An 11,436-nucleotide genomic window follows, 5' to 3' on the forward strand; every position below is an offset into this window, starting at 1 on the left:
AGAAAAAATACTCCAATGTAGGAAAAGAATTACTGGTGCTTATCCTGACATTGCAGCATTTTTGAGGTCTACATTTGTTCGCCACAGAGACCGTTGATGGTTTACACTGATAATAATCCCTTGGTATATTTGGCTAGCATGAAGAATAAAAATAGGCGGATATTGAGTTGGAGTCTGTTGTTACAAGAATTCGATTGTAAATACAACTTGTAAAGGGGACTGACAAAGTAATTGCCGATTGTTTATCCAGATGTTAATTTGGAAGTATGTCTGTGTTACTCTTGTAGGTAATGACCACTTCTGTATCTTATTAAACTCTGTAAAGTGCTTTACTAGTTAATTTTCACCCGGTGAAAATTCCTGGAAGGATGGGGGTGTTATGAGTGCTGAACAGACCTGATGGAAACGGGGTCTAGAGTTAACACCGCGCCCCCCCCCCCCGGGAACTATGCTGCTATTGAGAGAGAGCGATGAAGAACAGAGGTAGAGACATCTGCTATAGATAAGAGAGTGAGAGAGAGAGAGAGAGAGAGAGAGAGAGAGAGAGAGAGAGAGAGAGAGAGAGAGAGAGAGAGAGAGAGAGAGAGAGAGAGAGAGAGAGAGAGAGAGAGAGAGAGAGAGAGTTGATTTATGTATTTTGGCTCTTCACTGATTATTTACCTTTCGCTGCAAGGACGTTTCTTCACTTGTTAATATTCCTGAGGAGACAGCAGGATTGGCTTAGTTTGATGGACACAGTCATATGGAGTTGATGGATGGCTGATACCCAATCCATGGGGATAAAAGATAGGTCTAGGGAGACACCCCTCAGACACACCAGTGGACACTGAAAGAGTGTTGCGCACCCACAGGAAGGTGGGGGCTTCGAGGACCGAATCAGGAGATCGTATTGGAGTATAAAAGTTGCAACTTGCTATTTGCTAGAGAATGAAATCTTAGGAATGTAGAAGACAATGGTGTGTTAAGAAGAGGAAGCTAAGAGATATAGGTTATGTAGTTTGAACTTGCTATTGGCTATGCATGTACCCAATTTAGTAGGAGAATGAAATCTTCAGAATGTAGAAGACAATGGTGTGTTAATGAGAAGTAGCTAAGAGATGTAGATTAGAACATGATTAAGTCAATAGGTAGAAACAATAGTGGCGGATGTACTTGTGATACGCACCGACAGACCGATTGGATATGCTAATGCAACTAAACCAGGAGATTGCTATAAAAAATGCTATGTACAAGGATCGGTGGGCAATCAGCGACTAGCTCAATGACTGTCTCAGCTTTGATTTGCAAATTAAAGTTTAACCCTTCTTGAAGAATCTTCTGCGTCTCCTGGTCGTTTGTGGGGCACGAGAAACCACGACAATCGGTCATAAAGCTTACAGTGTTACGGCAGGGCCAATGTGTCCACTCATACCAGAGTGACGAGTCCACCACGGAAGAACGGTCTAGCCGAGAACGGAGGGGTCATAACCGAATGACCACCACAGTACCACGGAACAAGAAGACAACAGAAGGTTTGCCTGCTGCAGCTGTTACATCTCGCTCTCTCTCTCTCCAACATTGCAACACAACAACCAACTACCTCAGCCCGAACAAACTGAACTTTATTTTCTTCTATGACAATTCATTTATCCTTAGACACTGATAGAGCTTGTTTACTGCTATTGATTATTATTCCACCACTTCTATGTTTATTATTGCTAACCTGTGTTATATGTATATTGGCATTTTTGATACTGCATTGTTTAGCTTACAGTACCACCAGACTCCAACGTATCCTTTCATTTCTGCTGGTCTGTTAACCCAGTTACGGGGTACATAACAGTATACAAAACAATTCAGGTTGAAATGAAACTGTATAGAAGTGGCATGAACACTACCATGGACCATGGAATACACAAAATAAAGCTGTATTCAGGAACGTACCACACAGCATTAACATTGAACTGCCATTAGCTTTCTTTTAGTTTGATAATGCTAAAGGCCCAATCAGTGCAAATGGTGATATTAGTTAAAGTAACTTCTGTAACTTTAGTAGCACACTCATAGAATTGGTTCCAGATAACTCTAAATCCTTTGGTAAGTAAAATTAAAAGGTTTACATCAATTTAGCATCTGCTACTTTTGAGCAAAATTGAAGAGTACTCTTCTTATGAGCTGAATGCATTGTTTTCCATTCTATGCATTTTGTGTTATGCATGTGTACATAACTATTCAGGTTGAGATGTAACTAAACAAAAGTGGCATGAATACTACTCAGGACCATGGAATACACAAAAGAAAGCTGAATTCATGAAAATACCAAATAGCATTTTCATTGATCTGTCATTAGCTTTCTTTACCTTTGCTAATGCTAAAGTCCAATTCAGTGCAAATGGTGTTATTAGTTAAAGTAACTTCTCTAACTTCAGCATTACACTCATAAAATTGGTTGTGCTCATGCCTAAATCATGTGGTATGTAAAATTTAAAATTTTATATCAAGTTAGCATCTAGTTCTTTTGAGGAAAATTGAAGTGTACTCTCTTACCAGCTAAATGTATTCAGGTTATTTGTGTCATGTCTGTTTACAGAACTATTTAGGTTGAAGTGTAACTATGTGGGAACTGCTTGAATACTACCCAGAACCATGGAATACACACAATAAAGCTGAATTCATGAACTTACCACTTAGCAATTACATTGAACTTTTTGAATTCTTGTTTAGGGGATTTTCGCCCATTCTTCCTTTCAAAAGGCGTCTTATTCTGTGAGATTCTTAGGCCGTCTTGCATGCACTGCTCTTTTGAGGTCTATCCACAGATTCTCAATAAAGTTTAGGTCATGGGACTGCGAGGGCCATAGCAAAACATTCAGTTTGCAGCTCTTGAAGTAGTCCATTGTGGACTTTGAGGTGTGTTTAGGTTCATTATCCTGTTGTAAAAGCCATCCTCTTTTCATCTTCTGCTTTTTTACAGACTGTGTGATGTTTGCTTCCAGAATTTGCTGGTAATGGATTGAATTCATTTTTCCCTCTATCAGTAAATGTTCCCCATGCTGCTGGCTACTACACAGGCCTAAAGCATGCTCGATCCACCCCCGTGCATAATAGTTGGAGAGGGACTTTTTTCATGAAATTCTGCACTTTTTTTTACAAAGCTTTGTTCATTGCGGCCAAAAAGTTCTATTTTAACTTCATCAGTCCGCAGGATTTGTTTCCAAAATGCATCAGGCTTGTTGAGATGTTCCTTTGAACCTTTTGAATAGAACCCTTTGGCTGCAATGAGTAAAGGTTCTATTCTAAAGCTTCAAAGGAACATTTAAACAAGCCTGATGCATTTTGAAAACAAATCCTGTGGACTGATAAAATTAAAATGGAACATTTTTTGCAGCAATTAGCAAAGGTATGTTTAGAGAAAGAAAGGTGCAGAATTTCATGAAAAGAACCCCTCTCCAACTGTTAAGGAAGGGGGTGGATCAATCATGCTTTGGGTTTGGGTTGTAGAAGGCTTTAGCAAGGAAGAATGGGTGAAAATCCCCCAAACAAGAAATGAAAGACCATTTGCTGGCTACAAATAGCGTTTACAAGCTCTGACACTTGCCAAAAGGGGCTTTACTAAGTAATGCCATGCAGGGTACCCCAACTTTCGCTTAGGGCCTTTTTCTTTTTTTGTTATTTATAAAACTGTAAGAATGGAAATAAAAAGTGTATATTCTTGCTTGAAATATTAAAGAAATGTGTCATATTTAACTTCATGCCTTTTGGAAATCAGTTCATCTTTTACTGATTTAGTTATTCATAGTAACAGAGATTTTGACCAGGGATGCCCAAACTTTTGCATACCACTCTATTGTGGCAATAATCCTTCCTGAACGCACCTAACAAACTCCACCCCATCTAAACCCCTTGTTGTAAGGAATCACCCATCACTACAACCAAATTATTATTTCACCCTTCCAGAACCTGCCTTCCTAAAACATCGAAAACCTACAAAACCGAAAAATAATACGGACCCTTCAGCCCACAAAGCTGTACCGAACACATCCTTACCGTAGAATTACCCGGGCTTAGCCATAGTTCTCTATTTTTCTAAGCTCCATGTTCCCATTCAACAGTCTCTTAAAAGACTCTGTCATTTCTGCCTCCACCACCGCCACCGTCAGCCCTTTCCACACACTCACCACTCTTTATGTTTCTATATTTTGAGGTCATCCACCTCAGAAGTTCTCCCTTTTGTTCCTATGCTGTCTTTGACTGCCCTCGTCAGCCTCATCGACTGCCTCATCCTCCTGTTAGAATGCTTCTTCATCTTTCTTCATCTTTACCTATCCTGTGCCTTTTGCCCGGAAACTCCAACCATTGCTGTCATGTTATTATCCTGCTCTTGTCCCATTTCAGTCAACTTTGGCCATCTTCTCTCCCTTGCCTCTGTTTTGCCTTTTCTCCACTATCATAGTGATACACTGCAGAGGGTGCAGAAGAAGTTCACTGGGATGTTGTCTGGATTGGAGACATGAGACATAGAGTAAGGAGAGGTCGAGAGTTGTTGTCTGGCACGGAATAGTGGGGCTGAACACCAGTTCATTTTCCACTTTTGGACCTTCACTGAGACCATTTCTCATCAGTACGTTGTTACAAACAATACATTTCAATGTTCAACTTCAACTAAATTTATTATCAAAATATGGTAACCAGATGCTATCGAACAATTCATTTTCTTGTTGGCAAGGCAACTCAATTCTCAACCCCAGCCTGGGGTCGGGAATGGGAGCAATTCCAGAGGGGGAGTGTTGGGTGAAACTGGATCTTTCTGAAGGAGCCCTAACTCCATCCTCCTGTTTCCCCTTTTCCCTTCTCACTCCCCACCCTCACACTTCACTGTATGTGTTTGTGTGTGAGAGACCTGTCTGCCCACTCAGCCTCCATCAACAACGACTCTCTCCAACAACACACTCACACTCCTGCATACACCACAATCCACACTAGCTCATATAATGTCCCCTCTCCCCATATACATTCACATTCCTGTACACACCACAATCTTCGCCAGCTTAAATAATCTGAAAATTTTATGCCCTCCCTCCTGCACCAACTCCACAGCCACGTGTTAAACTGTATAATCTTCCTGTTTCTGGTAGGTGGCAACCCTGAGATCACAAGCCTGGATGCGCTGCCCTTGAACTTAGCACCTCACTCCCTGAACCCCCTTTGCTGAACCTCGTTACTCCACCTGCCCATGTCATTGGTACCCACATGGACCACAACTTTTACTGTTCACCTTCCTCATGAATGCTGAACACTCGACCAGAGATGTCCCAGACCCTGGCACACAGGAGGCAACATACCATCCTGAAATCTCGTTCCCACCCACAGAACATCCAGTCTGTTTCCTTAACTACTGAATCCCCTATCACACAGCTCGACTCTTCTCTCCTCTTCCCTCCTAAGTGACAGAGCGAGAGACCCAATGGCTGTGACTGTCTTCTGCTGGGTCCTCCCCACCCCGCCAGCAACAGTATCGAGAATGATACTCCAGTTGTTAAGAGGATGACCACAGGGGTACTCTGCAATGGCTGTTTAAACTCTTTCCTTCCCTGGCTATCAACTAGTTTCCTGTGCCTTGCACTTTGGGTGCAACTACCTCTCTATACATCATATCTATCAGCCCTGAAGCTTCCAGAACGATCTGGTGTTCATCCAGTTCCAGACTCTTAATTCTGATTGTTAGAAGCTGCAACTGGATCTAATTCTGGAAGGTGTAGTCATCAGGGACATTGGAGATGTCCCTGCCTTCCCACATCCCTCAAGGGGTGCTTTTCACTACGTCACCTGTAATCTCTACTGTTTTCACTGAGGAACTGCAAAGAAGGGAACAAAACATTTACCTTCAGCTTAATTATACCTTCCCTGACCGAAGGCTCTTATCACTGACAGCTAAAGCCTCAAAATTTCCAGTCCAACTCTATTTGCTCTGACACTGACCGCTCCACTTGGTCCTGCCCAACTTTAAGTTCTACTTCCTGTGATAAAACCCAAATGCTGACTGGCCACAGCTCAAAGCTCCAACAAAAAACTGATGCAAGCCACTGCCTTTAATCCTCGACCACTGACCGCAGCCTGAAGGGAAAGCCCTGACTCACAAAACTGTTGGCATTCTTTGAAGAAGTAACAAGCAGGATAGACAAAGGAGAATTAGTTTCCACAACTGAAACGATTGGTGGAATTCGTTGAAAAAGCAACTCAAAGGATAGAAAAAGAAGAATAGTTTAATGTTGGATAATTGGATTTGCAGAAGACCTTTGACAAGGTGCTACACATGAGGCTGCTTAACAAGCTACGTGCCCATGCTATTACAGAGAAGACTGTAGCATGGATTAAACAGTGGCTGATCAAGAGCAGGTCAGGCCTTACAAAAACAAAACACACTGATGAAGGTAGAGCATTGGATGTAGTGTACATGGCTTTCAGTATGACTTTTGATAAGATTCCCCATGATGAGGCTCAATCAGAAAATAATGAGGCATGGATCCAAACAGACCTTGCTGTGTGGATCCAGAATTGTGAAATGGTTCGTATTCTGCAAGGAGGACGGTAAACAGTGTTGTTCTGCAGGCATTTGTTCTGTGATCCTCCTCTTTTAGTAAGTCTGCTGATGACACAGAAGTTTGGGGTGTTGTGAATAGTCTGGATAGTTGTCAAAGGCTACAGCATGGCATTGATAGGATGCAGAACTGGGAAAAAAAGTAGCAGATGGAGTTCAACTGAGGCAGTGCTTCATTTTCATAGGTCAAATTTGAAGCGAGAATATAATATTATGTTAGAACTCTTGGCAGTGTGGAGGAATAGTGAGATCTTGGGGTCCATGTCAATAACACACTCAAAGCTGCTATGCAGGTTGACATTGTTGTTAAGAAGGCATATGGTGTGTTGGCCATGAGCTGAGTTCATAAGCTGTGAAGTAATGTTACAGTTATATAAGGCATTAGTTAGACCCCACTTGGAATATGGTGTTTAGTTCTGGTAACCTGATTACAGGAAGGATACTGTAGAAAGTGTGTAGAGGACATTTACAAACATGTTGAATAGATTGGAGAACACGCCTTATGAGATTGCGTTAAGTGAACTTTGGAGCGACAGAAAATGAGAGGTGACCTCATAGAGTTGTAACAAATGATGAGAGGTATTGATTGTTTGATTAGCCAGACGCTTTTCCCTAGAGTTGAATTGACTAACACAAGGTGGCATAGTTTTAGGTGCTTTGAAGTCGATACAAGGGGGATGTCACAGGTAAATTTTTCACACAGAGAGTGGTCGGTGTGCGGAGTGCACTGCTGGCGATGGTGGATATAATAGGTCTTTTAAGAGAATCTTAGATATGTACATGGAGCATAGACAAGTAGAGGGCTACAGAGTATGGAAATTCGAGGCAGTTACTAGAATGGGTTACATGTTCGGCTCAACACTGTGGGCAGAAGGGCCTGTAATGTTTTGCAGACTTATGTTTCTGTGTTTATATTTGAGGTCCTCATCTTCTAACAAGGCACGCATCAGACATCCTGACTGACCATCAAATTCTCTATAATCCTCTCTCTATCAGGATAGGCTATTTCTGCCTTCAATCAACCTGTGACTTGGCTCAATTTGTCTGTGTCCATTAGCATTACTGCAAGTACTGGTCATGTTCCACAACATTGTTACTTGTTACTCCATGTATGATCCTGGAAATTTTCTACTTACTCAAGTCCTGTCCCCCCAGCTGATTGACACTGATGAACCCGAGGAAATGCCAATGAAAATGTTTTTACACAGAGAGTGGTGAGTGCATGGCGTGGGTTGTTGGCGACCGTGGTGGAATTGTATACAACAGGGTTGTTTCACAGACTCCTGGATAGGTACATGGAGATTAGAAAATTAGAGGGCGATGGGTAACCCTAGGTGAATGCTAAATTACGGACATGTTCGGCACAGCGTTAGGGGCCGAAGGGCATATGCTGTAGACTTTATGTGTTTCTATGAAGGGGAGGGCAGTAGTTATTCTCTTTGGAGTGTGGCACTTTTGTGATGTGAAAGCCACAAGTGACTTGTCATCGAGGACAAAGGTGTTTCATATCGTCATTAACCCAGAGTGAACTAAAGCTGACCGGAGGATTTATTTTTGCCATGCAGCACTAATTGACATTTTCACTGAATGAGATTAACTGGGAACTATATTTTGTTCCAAGTTCCTAATCCTCCGATTTACATCGTTGGAGCTCGGTTGTGTTTGGGAGATACATCCCCCACACTGTACGGGGACAACGCTGACCAATGTCACTCATGGCTGCCTCGTAACCCGGAAGGTTCCGCGAACGAGAAACCTATCTGCCCGCGCTTGAAGTTTCCTGTAGCTCGGGTACGCATCGTGGGGCGGAGATTGTCCTGGGGTGCGTAACCACTGTGGCCGGAGCTCATAGTAATTTTTCAGTCTCGGTGATTAAAAAGCCGCCCGGATCCCCGTTCTCATCTGACGATCCTTATAAGCCTCCTGTCCGTTAAGCGCATGCGCACTATTTGGCACGACCTCGAACCTCTGCGCATGCGCATTTGTTCAAACAGGAGAAAAACTGCGGATGCTGAAAACGCACGGAAAGTGCTGGAGCTACTCAGCGGGGCAGGCAGTAACTATGGACAGGAGTGAACAGTCGGCGTTTTTCGAAAAAGATCATTCTTCAGGACTGGAAAGGAAATAAAGGACTAAGAATATGGGGGCAGGGGAGGTGATGGGTGAAACCGGGAGAGGGGGAGAGTGATTTAAATAGCTGGAAAGTTGATTGGTGAAGAGATAAAGGACTGGAGAATAATGATGATGATGATGATAATAATAATAATAAATACTTTATTTATTCCGAGTGGGGAATTCTTTCCTTACGGCAAAAACATTTTAAAACATACTTAGCAGTGTTCAAACTTTTCTAAAAATAAAATAGAGAATAATAATATACACAATAATATATGAAATAATAATTCAGAGAATATTAGACTATCAACACGTACAAACAAGCTGGAGGAACTCAGCAGGTTGGGCAGCATCCGTTGAAACGAGCAGTCAACGTTTCGGGCCGAGACCCTTCGTCAGGACTAAAAAAGGAGGGGACAGGGGAACTATAAAGAAGGTGGGGGAGGGGGAAGATGCCAGGTGTAAAACCAAGTTTTGATCTGAGAACTGAGAAAAGATCAAGGGGTGGGGGAGGGGATAGGCGGGAAAGGTGAAGAACTATGGCGGGAAAGCACTATCGGTACTAGAAGGCGGCAGAATCATGAGAAAGGTGATAAGCAGCTGGAAGAGGAGGCAGAGTGAAAGTGCGATGGGGGGAAGGGAGAGGGAGTGAATTACCGGAAGTTGGAGAATTCGATGTTCATACCAAGGCGCTGAAGACTACCCAGACGGTATATGAGGTGTTGTTCCTCCAACTTGAGTTTGGCCTTATCATTACAGTAGAGGAGGCCATGTATGGACACATCCAAATGGGAATGTTAAGTGGGTGGCAACCGGGAGATCCTGTATGTTGAAGCGGATGGAGCGGAGGAGCTAGACGAAGCGGTCCCTCAATCGGTGTCGGGTCTCGCCGATGTAGAGGAGGCCGCACCAAGAGCACCGGATGCAATAGATGGCCCCAACAGACCATCTATTACCTCACCTGGAAAGACTGTTTGGAGCCCTGAATGGTGGTTAAGAGAGGAGGTGTAGGGACAGGTGTAGCACTTACGCTTGCAGGGATAAATGCCAGGTGGGAGATCTGTGGGGAGGGACGTGTGGACCAGGCAGTCGTGGAGGGAAGGATCCCTGTGAAAAGCGGAGAGGAGTAGAGAGAGAAAAAGATGTGTTTAGAGGTGGGGTCCTGCTGAAGGTGGCGGAGGATAATATGCTGGATCCGGATGCTGGTGGGGTGGTAGGCGAGGACGAGGGGAACACGGTCCCTGTTGTGGTGACGGGAGGATGGGGTGAAGGACGAATTGCGGGAAATGGAGGAGAGGGATCGTTGATGATGGCAGAAGGAAAACCTGGGTTCTTAATGAAAGAGGACTTTTGAGATGTCCTGGAACGGAAAGCCTCATCCTGGGAGCAGATGCGACGGAGACAGAGGAACTGGGAATAGGGAATAGCATTTTTACATTTGGCAGGGTGGGAAGGGGTATAGTCGAGGTAGTTATGAGAGTCAGTGAGTGTTTATGTCAGTGGACAGTCTGTCTCCAGAGATGGAGACCGAGAAAGGGGAGAGAACTGTCTGAGATGGACCAAGTGAATTTGAGGGCTGGGTGAAAATTAGAGGCAAAGTCGATTAAATTGACGAGTTCAGCATGGATGCAGGAAGTGGAAAGATTCAGAGTCGCATTGAAAGTCTGAGGTGCACAGTGTGATCAGAAATGGAGACCGGACAGGACTTGTGGGGCTTCAGTGCCACTTTCCTCCAGCTCAGGCAAAGAACTGTGCAGCAGCACAAACTGGAGTCTGTCTGTCAGGAAGGCAGTAATCCAGGAGACAGTGGATTTGTCTACGCCCATCCTTTGCAGCTTCTAGCTCAGAAGACGTGCCTGGATTGTATTGAAGGCAGGACAGAAATTAAAAGAATGTGTTTCCCACAATGCCACCAGCATCATCCAGGTAGGAGTGAGCTCTCTGTAACAGGTAGCTGATGGTGAAATACTCGGGCTCTGTTGGCTGCGTAAGTCTGGGGAAAACCATCTCTGGCTCCAACAAATGTGTGAGATTGAGGTGTAAATTCACCCGAAACCCCCTGTTTGGGTGGAAGCTGCGTGATTTTTTACTGTATTAGAAATCAATACCACGAAATAACAGACAATACACCATACAAAATTAAACGATTTAACTTTATAAATCTTAATTTCACTGAAGGGTTAGTAAAGAGAAAGCAAAAAAGAAAAGGGCCCATTTTAATGAAACGGTCTAATGTGCACAAGTTGGAGATCCCGGTTTCTCCGTCTCTGATTCTCCTTTGATCTCCCCGGCCTTTGTTGGATCATGGCACCACTCCAGGTCGAGGACTACGACCTCTCCCCTCCCTTCGTCTCCCACCGAACAAAGACCCAGATCACCCTGGTGTCAGGCACAAAGCACGAAAACACACTCTCTTCATTGGACGGCACAAATTCCAATGCACCCATTATCTCTAACCATCACCCACATACTGCTTCTACAGAAAGAATATTGTGTTAGCACTGAAACCTTTCCCAGGGTGTTACACTGTCCCCCACCAAAATTAATCATGTCGGCGTGACATTGTGATAATTTTCCACCCCTTCATGCAAACCACAAAGTCCAATCCGGGTGTAAATGGCAGTGACACCGCTCACCGAGGTGTAACATGAGCATCCCACTGAAATCCAGTCTGTCTACATTTAGCCACCACCACACCCCTCCGATTTCATCTAACTCACTGTGAGAAGGGTTGGGAATCCCTT

This window comes from Hypanus sabinus, chromosome 14, assembly GCF_030144855.1.
Source record: "Hypanus sabinus isolate sHypSab1 chromosome 14, sHypSab1.hap1, whole genome shotgun sequence".
Lineage (NCBI taxonomy): Eukaryota > Metazoa > Chordata > Chondrichthyes > Myliobatiformes > Dasyatidae > Hypanus > Hypanus sabinus.